The following is an 11,786-nucleotide window of genomic DNA, read 5'->3' on the forward strand; positions in this document are numbered from 1 at the left end:
GCCCTGTTACACATGGCGGAGGAGATGTAGTTTTGGAGCGGTGTCTGCGTCGTTCACAGAAACGGTAGCTGTCTGGTAAATGCACTACACTTCCCATGAACCATTTATCAGAGCGTAAAACCGACGTGTATGAGGTCTGCTTGTTTATGTCTCCACAGTAACACCGCCGGGCGGGATTCTCCTCTCGTAAGGTTCATTACATCCCGGGCGACGTCCTGTGATTAAATGAGCGCACTATAGCCCCGCCCATTAAATAATCTTATTGGTTACGCGTAAAATCATATTGCCCGATTGTAGCCAATCTTAAACCACCAAACCCACACAGCGAAAGCTATTTTTCATCCACTTAAAGAGCCAGGAGGATGTATCACCATGGGCTGCACCGGGCAACTTAGTGCCCATGTATGACTGTTAATTTGCAAAAGTGCACGGCCGAGTTCTTCTCTGTGCCTCCGTTACCTAAATTATGTGAAGTTAACAACATTTTTTTTATTCTTCGCACGAGAAAAGACGCAACTCCTGCTCACTCTGCAGCTCACCCCAAAAACACAAGTGAGCTGTCATCACGTCGCTGCAAGGTGAGTGATGTTATGTCCCCGCACAATGCAAAGATGAGATTTCTGCTGAACTATTTAGTAAGATTACGTATCATTGCAGGAAGCATTATCTGCAAGATGAAGCGTTTCTGTTGTTATTGTAATCTACTGTGGTATTGATTCAACAATACAAACTGTGAACCATGAACCGTTACGATTTGTATTTTTTATTAGATCACTACACTGAAATATAATATTTATTTTTTAATTTAAATACTTCTCATGTTGTTAGATCACATTATTATATCACCTGCCACACCTGACTACAGGTTTAAAAAATAATTTAGTGTTATGACAGAAGCAACTCTTGTCAGTATGGATAAGATTGTCACTGCATATCTCATGGCTTTAATGATCTTTTTACTTATTTATCACCATTTTGTATGTTTATGGAAGTCGTTTGTGCTTTATTTTGAAATAATAACATTTTGGACTGATTCATTTCAAAGCTGATTTAACCCTCGAATCAGTGGATAAAATGACAAAACATTTATCATAATGCTCCCATCTACTGTAAAGTTTGTGCAAAAAAAGTTGCAGACTAATGCTGGAATATTTAACAACATAGGCCTTGCCTCCACAAATAGGTCATACATTTTGCTCTTGCTAAAAATAACAAGCCCACGTTTTTCCGAAACAACTTATTTTTCCACATCATAGTGTCAAACCACATGTAGCCTACACTGCCTCAGCCGCTCAAACTCAGCTGGGGCTCTGCAAGAGAACCGCAAAGGGCCAACTTATATAGACCCAACATGTAAGACCATTTTCCACTTTTCAGAGTTTCCTATTCAGCCCCTCCCCATATATATATATATATTTATATATATATGTGTGTGTGTGTGTGTGTGCGTGTGTTTTGACATCTAATAAACTTTATTTTCCTTTTCCCTTTTGATTTAAGTAAACCTAGTCCTTCAGACAATGATGCATTCTCGCATATTTCATCACTACAATGGTGCCGATTCCATGACTCCATTTATGGTCATCTGGATTTCCCCATCATTGAATGTCACACTGATAAGGATAGCTGATCTCAGCATTTTACATATGACAGACCTCTTTTCATGCAGAAGTATTTGCATGCTACTGCGAGCGGGCTTTTAGCTGTTACATGCTTCACAGAAAGTGCATGGACGGGTTAACCACAGGATGTGATGGAAACAGTTTGACTGACGCATTGCATTTTTGCTGTTTAATAATCTTTCTTAAGTCCATGCAAAGCAGGAGATTTGCTCCCCTTTTCGCCAGCCTGTGACGACACAGGCTTGAAAGATTATTCCCCAGTTGCAACTTTGCTGATTAAAAGTGCCCTGTACCATGTGCAGTATTAGCAGGAGGGTTACAAGTTCGCTGTAATTGCTAGTGTGCCTCGCAGACTGTGGTGGGAGCAGTGTCAAAGACGTTTTACATCGTGGTATGTTGCTAGTCAGATTATTCTGCTGCTTTGGGATATTTGAGCAGGTCTGTGGTCTATCCCTTTTTTCTTTCCTCAGCGTGAGATGTGTCTGCTTGCATGCATGCTATCAGCAATTTCTCCGGGGGAATCAATAAAGTATTTCTGATTTCTGATTCTGATTCTGTGGAGCAGAATTATACAGTAGCAGATCACAAGTTGCAGCAACACATCATCTGACTTATCAGCTTTGTACTGTGCAGACCAGGTGACAGCCACAACTCAACTGTGTCTCAGCATGCAGTCGTATGGAGTCTGGTCCTTCAAAATAGTCCTAAACTCGCACATCTGACACATGTACATTTGTTTTTTTGGTATTCATGTGCTGGTTTGTCTCTTCATATCGCATTGGTCTGTAGTTGTGATTACCTTGTCATCATTTTAAACTTTCTATTAATGAAATCCGGTCTAAATTCTCATCCTCTTCCAGCTTGTGACCCCATTTCTATGTCACAAAAAGATTCTCATGACCCAAAGCTCTCATGTGCGACATACTTTCAAGAGCAAGGAGGAGCCTCAAACAGATTATGTTCTATTTAAAACATATTCATTTTAATTTATATCAGAAGTATCAGTATGTACTCTCAGTTGCCAGTTTATTCAGTACACCTAGCTAAATCCAATTTATTCTAATGCGACAGATGCAATAAATCTAGAGATCTATAGATTTGTCTAAGAGTTTGTCCACTCTGTTTATATCCCTGAGGGTAAACGAAATTGCATGTACATCCTGAGGACGCCCAGGTTGAGAAGCTCTCAACTACTGTATCATTAGAACTGAATCTTGTGAACTGAATCAAATTTTGTGTTTCTGGGTTTTTCACAAAGATGTTTGGCATTAATGCCTTCAAATGTAGTTGTGTCCAGTATACATAAGGTAGTTAAATGACAGTGTGGCTGGATTCTGGCACTCTTATTTACTCACTATGTTGTATTGTCTATAGGAAAGCAACTTCCCATGTATAGCAGCTCCACCAACACTCACATCTGTGCTCTGCTTTAATCCAGTTTAATCCTGCATTTACTTTTAGCATCTGTGCAATGATGAATATTATAGTCAAACAGGGCTGAAACACCACTCACGTTTGATAACTGGCCACACTGTTTCATACACTGTCACACAATTTAAACTGAAACACTGAAAACAAGTTTTCATCAGAGCTGAAACAATTAGTCTATCGATAGAAACAGACAGTAACTGTTTTGATAGTGAAAAGCAAAGTAGACGTAGTGAAAAATGCTGCACATTCTCTGTGGTCAGCTTCTCATATGTAAGGATTTGCTGCCTTTCTTCATCACATATCATTGTAAACTGGATATCTTTGGGTTTGGGACTTTTGGTCGAACAAAACTAGTTTGAAGACGCTACTTTTGGCTTTCTTGTGATGGACATTTTCTTTTTTACTGTTTTCTGACATTAAAATGTAAATGTTAGTTGCAGACCTAGTCTGCCTTCACATATCCACTGAATGGAAGGAAGGAAGGACTGTTGTTTTCAGAAAAACAATTCCACCAAATACTTGAATTAATAAACCTGGAGGCACCATGGGTAAACACTGTCTGACACATCCTAAACCCCTTAATGTTATTTGTGTTATGTTTCTTTATTGAACAAATAACCCCTTTAACCCTGTGAAGGCATCAAAGCTGTGTCTGCGTGTGTGCCTCCGCTCTATACTTTTTGCCTTGGGAGGTTGAGCTGCTCTTCCTTGTGCCCCGACAGTATTGTGCTCACTTCAGCTGCACAGGGCTGAAAGTGGGTCTTTGACTTGCCTGATAGCTTTTGACAGCTCACTCTCATCCCTGGTGGATCAATGGAGCTCAGCACTCTTCATTAGAAACATCAATGTACCGCACATTCCCACAGGCTCAGCTGCAGCCCGGGAGCCCAGTCAGAGAGTGGAGGTTTATTTTGTTATTCTCTAAAGATCATTCTCCATTTCTGTGTGACACATTTTATTTTCTTCTTCTTGAGGAATGTTCTGGGAATATGGTGAAGGAGGAACACCGTGTTTGTTTGTCTGTAATTGATACCTAACAATGTTGGTCAACCATCCCCTTCCATGTGAATAAAACATCATTATTGTTTATTTCGGTTTATATCACATAGATTAACAAGTAATTTAAGCATTTCTTATTCTGTTTGACTGCAGCACACAAAAATCTATGCACTGCAAAATCCATATCTTGGCAACTTTAGTCTTATATTCAGTCTTGAAATCAATGTGGTTGGACAACTCTACAGTGCTACACTGCAGTTTTACTTCTTTTGAGTAAGCTAAGGACAATTTGGGTCAATTGACAGAAAAATAATATTTCTGTCAAAAAACATTTGATAATCTGTGAATCATTTTTCAAGCAAATGCCGAACACTCACCTGTTCCAACGTCTCAAAGTAGCAGATTTACAGGTTTTTCTGTGTTTTTATATAATTGTAAATTTAATATCTTTAAGTCTGTTTATTGAACAGAACAAGCAATTTGGACTTTAGGAAATCATTATGATAATGTCAGATCTATCAATAACAAAACTAACTGTTATTGTCCTGTGCTGTAATATTAATAAATGAATGAAGAAACAAATAATTTATACTTCCAAAACAATTTTGAAAGTAATTTTATGCTGTATTTCACATACATAAGAAAAGCTGCTATTGAAATAAGAAGCATTTTACATAAGCTTATTTCCTGTGCTGAAATAAGCGTATTATGATTTAACTAGAAGTATACTAGAAGTGTATTGTTTCACGTTCCATTTTTTTTTCTCCATAAAATGCATGAGCTAATTAAAAATGTGATGCTTGAATTAATTCTTTCAAAATGCCCCCTGAGCAATCCTGCACTACTTTGCCTAACTGGCGAACACTGGTCTGTCTGGTTGTTGTTTTTATTCAAATGGGGGAAATTAGACGTTGAACATTATAAAGTGAACTCTCTGAAGAAGTTTGCTATGTGTCGATGCGGGCTGCAGGATTCATTGTAAACACAAAGTATTGCGTCAGCAAACGCTTGAAATGATGGCATCACACATATGAAATGTTGTTATGTGCAACAAGAAACAAATAACACACATACTGGAGACACTGGAGATACTGGTAGTTGGTCACAGAGGTTGTTGTCATGATGATAGTAGAGAGCATGAGCCAATGGCTGCTTTACTGTCATCATCTGCTTTTTGATTGGCTCTTGATTTACACGGCTAATCACTGAAAGAATCCAGCCCACCGGTTTACTCACATATAGACACACATACATGTACATGCATTCATACACGCATTCACGCAGGCAGCCAGTCATCACACTGGGAAACGCAGTGTGTGTTTCAGTGTCTCTCTCTGGTCTAATCATCAATAATGCATGGCTTTGGGAGGATGAAAGGCTTTTTTGGCTTGAGGCATGTGTCTCATATGGAGAGAGAGACATCAGCACTAGTAGTTTTAACTGTACATCCATAGACAAAGCTCCCTCACATGGCTGTCCTCAGTAGAGCTGCTCATCAAGCTGAGAGTGGACTGATTTCAGGCTAAATGTTTACATTAGTTAATTAATATCAGGAATGTGATTTTTTTTTCTGTATTTAGGGGTTGTGGAGTTTTTTTGTTGTCTGAATTGAGGATCTGAGGATAGAGTGTGTTGTATGTTGTACATATTGTAAAACCTTCTGAGGCAAAGATGTTATTTTGGGCTATACATATTTGACTTGATTTGTCTTTTGGTGCAGCTGCATTCACTCCGAAGTTGTTGGTATTTTCTAAAAGTAAGTATTAAATGTTAAAGGTCTTGAGTCGTCAAAGTTTAAGATTTCACTTTGTGATCATTTAATCTGTTTCAGGTGTAGTTTAGGTTAAGTCTTGTAACATGTGGTTTGGTTTAGCATTGATTCTAGGAAAAATTCAAGGCATTTCTGTGCTTTTTCCAGGACATACTGCTGTGTTACAACTCCTTTTACCCATAATGTATGATGTGGATACATGATGCAATACTCCACCTCACACAGCCTTACCTGACTTCAAGTTGGCACTCAAGCAGCCGGTTGTGCAGACAAACCATTGGATGCTTGTTTGCATGAGAAACAATAGAGATCATGCGCTGGCTGGCAGCATGGCTCATGTCACTGTAAAGAACGAATAGCAGCTGTTTGACACTGAATTTAAATCAAACAACTTTGAGTGTCACACTTTTTATTCAGTTTTGTGGTGATTAAAGTTACTGAACAGTGTGTATCATGTGGAGGAACTTGTTCTTCTGTCTCATTTTCCTGCGAACCCCTTGGTTATAGACATTCATATGTAAATACAGTACAGTCTACGTGCGTATGCGTGCGTGTTTGCTATGTGTATACGGATGTGGGAGTGCACGTAAAAATCCTTTGAAGTTCCTCATTCACTCTATATTCTTCTTCCCCATGTCTCATCTCTCTTTGAAGACCATGTAGCCATGATTATTAAAGCCGCCCTCTTTCGACTTCAAACATATGGAATGAATATGGATACGATATGACACCAAACTTTCCACCAGCACCCTTCACTCTGCTCGTGTCCTGCCACGTGGTGGGAGCTGAACTTGTCATTCAGTGTCTTGTCTTCGAGTTGAGGCACAAGCTATTTGGAGTAGTTATTGACACTGGTTCTCCCGATTGATATGGAGCTGCAGGGGAACAGTGCAACTTCTTCTATTATGTCAGGTGCTTTGTGTCCTTAGCCAGCTTTGTAAAATGCTTTCTAAACATTTTGTTTCATCCCTCAACCAAATAATTTATTACAAGCTCATTTACATTCATCGTCTCTTTCTCTCTCTCAACCTGCCCTCCAGCCTCAGTGGTTTCAAGGGTGTCATGATAACATGATCTTCAGGTGGTTTTGCATACATGCCTTAGCCTATAAACTACATATTGTTTATACTTCCCACTACTGCTTTTTCAAAAGCATACCATATGTTTTTGTACCTCCCTCCGATCTCAGTGTGCCCTTGAACACACCAGCAAAGAAAGTTGCTTGCAACTGTGGTACCATGTGATGATAACCTTCACTGTGCAGGATGATGTTTGTGCAGAGTTTAACACTAGAAGGTTGTTTCAACATTCATCTGCTGAAGGGGGAGATATTCTCTGTGCTCACCTTAAATCTGAGTTTACCACGTCTATGTAGGTGAGCCTGATTTTGTGATGTGTGATGTGGAAACTGTGAAGTAGTAAACACTCAAAGTGTCCAGTGGCTAAACTTTTGAAATGAACAATATTTTCACAATCATAGAGTTTGTATTTATTACTGACAGAAAAGGAATAGATGTAATTTTAAGTAAGTAATCAAACATTTTTGTGTAAAAACCATATCAGACACAATTATTATTCAAAAGCAGAGTATTTTTATATATATAAAGCATATCTGGAGGCGATCTGTAAGCTTTTCAGCAACTAAATGTTGACTGTGATGGATTATCAATCTCAAGCAAGCTTCAAGTGGATTTTAGTACCATTGTCGCAAGAGCTGAAATCCATGACTGCCTGGAAGTTGGGAAGTAAATCTCAAAATTGATGTGTGCTTTGGAAAACGGTTGACTAAAACATGCAAAACCACCAGGAGGGCGTATAATCCCTTTATGAGTTTAATCCAATGCCCTTTCAGGATTGTTGATTTGACTGACAATGTGAAATGCTGGTGGTGTAGCATCACATCCTTCGTACTGATGATTCTATCTGGTATGTGAAACATTTTATATTAAAGCCATATATCTGCCCTTAAAAGTAGTTAGACATCCATCAAATCCTGAGATGATTAGGATGAACATAATGTCCTCTGCTCCACTGCTAACATCCATTTGGTGGATGTGTTAACTGTGTGGTGGATCTCTGATGTCCAGTGGCACTGTTGACCAGTCGGCTCTGTGCGTGGATCAATAGCTCAGTCAATAAACTGGGCAGCTGGTTGTGTTTGTTTGTTCAGCACATGGGTCCTCGCTTGTTCCTCTTTCTCAAGTTCTAATATGGTTTATTTGCATGAATGGGCAAGCTGACACTCTCTCTGTCACTTCCTCTGTTTCTTTTTATCTCTCAGGCTAAATGCTGGATAAATGGGGGAAGGTAGGGTCAGCAGGGGTTGAATGAGTGGAGGCAGGATCATTTTGCTGCATGGGATTAACTGTGTGTGTGTTTGTGTGTGTGCATGAGAGAGAGATTGTGTGTAATTTGTCTGCAGGAGAGAGCTTCTAGTTTGTGTCTGTTTTAGTGGTTTTCTGCCCCACCTTTTTCATAACTCCTCTGTGTTTGCTCTCTAATCTTTGTCAGGCCAGAGGGGTGGCACGCATGGATCTGACTGCAGAGTGAGCTGGTGACTTCGCTGACATAGATACGCTCTCACTTCAGGACCATGGTGAGTCGCTCTTGTTCTCTCTCTCTCGCATGCATGCACAAATTGTATACTCTCCATTTCTTAGCCTCAGTCTGACTTGCATGCACACACAGTCTGAGCTGGAGTGAAATCACTCGAGCAAAGACAGACAGACAAATAACTGAGTTTTTCTCCTCTGTCTTTTTGAAAGTTTTTCCCATTCCTATTTTTCCTTCCCTCCATGTTTTCTCCTTCATCCCTCTGTTTGTGTTGTTGATACCACAACATAAGCCCTGTGCCCTCAGGCCCTGGCACAAACTATCATTGCCTCTCAACAGCCGCGACAGGGTGCCTGTGTCTGTCTCTGACACCATATGGGCCTCTCTGTATGTTTGGGTGTATGACGCCAGTGCCCTCTCCTCTGCCATCTGACCTGCAAATAGAAACACGGTCTGGCCTCCTTTAGTAGATCCTAATTTGTTATGATCACAATCTGTTCTTTTAAAATCAGGTTTACTCTTTATAGTAAAATAATGCTATTTTAATTTGTTCCTGTTAAGTAGCATTTTGCTTTATATATGTACTTAAAAGAGCCTTTTAGATTTCTGGTGTGAATCAATCACAAGCACTGTAATTAAAATCTTGAGTCATGTGGTGAGAAAGGCCAACTCAATTCCTGACTTATCCTCGCTCCCCGTTAGCAAGCAGACTGAGCTGTTGCCCTTTGGGAGCATCGTTATAGAGGCTAAACTCTGAATAAGACAACCAGGGACTTTAACCCTGCTGTAACAGCCTAATTTGCACATGAGACCACAGAGCCTCATGTGTGGGACATTTGTACCTGTGCTGATGAGTGAATTGATGATACTCAGGAACTGTAGGTACCCAGCAACAAGCCCTGTAGTGCACAGTAGCTGGGTACCATTAATTTCTGGTTTCTTCTGTGTTTATTCTTTTTTTCCTTTTCTTTTTTGCCTTTCAGCCAGTTGTTTTGAGCAGTGAAGAGAGACAGGAAAAGACAAACAGGTGTGCAGCAGTATCAGAAGAGCTCTTCTTGTCCGTGCAGGGAGAAGAACTCATGATAAAAGTCACGGACAGGTTGCATGAATAGGCACCGCTGTATGTTTTATCCTTTCTTTATATCTAGGGTATGTATGTAATTCTTCCCTGCCCATCTAAATACTAAATTACACATTACAGAAGCCATGCAGCAGGATTGTTATGTCAAAAAACAACAACTACTACTACTCCTCTCTGCTTCAAGGCTCAGCTTAGCAGTAATTAATGCTACTCACGGAGCTGCACAGTAGTCAGATGGGGCAACAGGGCAACTCAGCATCACTTACTATATTTAAGTGTTGGTGAACAGTTACAGGCTGTCACTAAACTGCCTGAGGTGTTTCACGTCAGAAGAACAAATGGCAGGATAGAGAGGATATGACCCAAACTGTGGTTGAACCTTGAAGTGCCTGTGCAGTTTCCTGTTTGCTTGCGAGCCTTGTACCTCTGACTCTTGCCTCTGTCTGCAAGTGAAGACGGTGAGTAGGGGCACTTCCAAAACATGAAGAAGAGGCTTGCTGCATGCCAGAAGGCTCAGCTGTGGACCAACTTGAAACTTCTTGACATTTATTTACCATTTTTCAACAAGTGTAAGAGTCAGCGGCGCATTTCGAGTATGCGTCATCAGGCTCCCTTTTCAAAATAATTAACAACTAGCATGTGTGACATAGGTGCCTTAAAGTGAGACTGTGTCACTTCTGAAACACATTCTGCTTCTCACAAATTAAAAGTTGAATTCATAAGGAATAAAACGCTCTCTTGCTCAAGTTAGAACACTTGACACTCACATAGCTTTTGCTGCCACAGCCTTAACTTGGTCTGGTATGATCAGGTGCTTTTGGTGGCTAATGTTAGCTAATGTTGGCAAACCATAGATAGATATTGTTGCATAACTGACATCACTGACTTTATGACTTGTCTTTACATGTGCAACTGTTACACTATTTTAGCATTATTAATCCATAATGTGGCAGAGTGGCCTCTACACAGCAAAACTTACAGTCTCTTATTGATTATGGGGCATGGTTCCCTTTAGTTTTTTACCTTATTGCATATTTGTCCTACATATTTGTAAAATACAATATTTTGTCACACACCCAAAAATTGAATTGTGGATGTGCCAAATGTTTGTTTATTCATCTATGTGTTGCAGTTACCTCACAACCTGAGCCAGTTGTATCCACTCGTGTAATATGAGTGAAGGGACCTCAGCAGGTGTCGGTCTAGTCTCCTGTATTTGTGTTTTCCTAACGTGGAATGGTAATTATTCATTACGTTTTGATGAAGTGCCTTGGAAATGCTCCTCTGTGCCTTGCAGTGAACTTCCTGCCAGTGTCAGCTCACTAGCCAGGCGGGCAGGCAGTCCCTCTGCCCATATGCTGGTACAAAGGGATTTCACTGTAATTCTCTGTAGCGATGGGGGTCACAGATTCATTCCTGTGCTTTAATAACAGTGGGATTATCAAGGTTCAGCCAGCTAACCCTTCCCTCTCTTCCATCGCCTTCACATGGCTCACATCTCCATCAAGCTTCATCCATTCCCCGTCTTACTCTAGTCCTGACTATCTGCTCTTTTTATACTCTTTTTTTTGGTGTATCCCCTTTTCCATCTTTTGTTTGTCTTGTCTTCTTGTTTGTCATCTACAGTTTCTCTCTGTATCCCTGCCCCTCTACATCCTCACTGATAACATGCATGTCTCTATACATTTTCTGGAATCTCTCATGTTTGCTGCCTCTCCTCTTCTCACCCAGACTGAGATGGGTTGGGCCTGACGGTGACTGAAGCACTGTTGCTAGGTGCCTAGGGATGTTCCCCTTTCTGTGTGTGTGTGAGTGTGTGTGCATGTGTGGGTGGGTGGGTGCATGTGCTGTGTGAGGCTGCGTCGCTATGTGTCTGGCAGAAAGTTAGATGCTCTCTTATGTAAGCGGGTCTTGGCTGGGTAGAGCAGGGGTTTAGCTTGGGGATGCTGGCTCAGGTGGATAGACGGAGACGGATGCTATTTTGGGTTTACTGCGCTCCTTACATCCTCCAAACGCATGAGTTATTCACTCACACGTGTCTCTTAGTTCTACCAGGATGAAAGGACAATAGAAAACTGGTGTGCTGTGGTGGCGTGCAAATATCTGCAGTGACATTTCATGCTCAGCCATGTCAGGTATATTAAAATTGGAAGTGGAAAGCAATGTTAATTTATGATAATGATAATAATTTACTAACATTGCCAATAGCAGTCAGTTACTTCTGTCTAGAGCTGAAACGATTTATCAATTATTTTGATAATCCATTAATTGTCATGTATCAAGCAAAAATACAAGATTCAAATGTATTTTCTCTATTTTAATACATAGA

The 11,786-nt window shown here is 40.4% G+C and overlaps 1 protein-coding gene across 1 annotated transcript in view; it reads left to right on the forward strand.

The window, feature by feature from the left end:
• Window positions 1-505: 505 nt before the first annotated feature.
• arhgap9 (Rho GTPase activating protein 9) overlaps window positions 506-11,786 on the forward strand; it is a 41,403-nt gene continuing 30,122 nt past the window's right edge. The window contains exons 1-2 of the mRNA XM_070901903.1: window positions 506-578; window positions 8,335-8,419. The gene's annotated coding sequence lies outside the window, so the exon portion shown is untranslated. The remainder of the gene's footprint in view (window positions 579-8,334; window positions 8,420-11,786) is intronic.

This window comes from Enoplosus armatus, chromosome 3, assembly GCF_043641665.1.
Source record: "Enoplosus armatus isolate fEnoArm2 chromosome 3, fEnoArm2.hap1, whole genome shotgun sequence".
Taxonomy (NCBI): Eukaryota; Metazoa; Chordata; class Actinopteri; order Centrarchiformes; family Enoplosidae; genus Enoplosus; species Enoplosus armatus.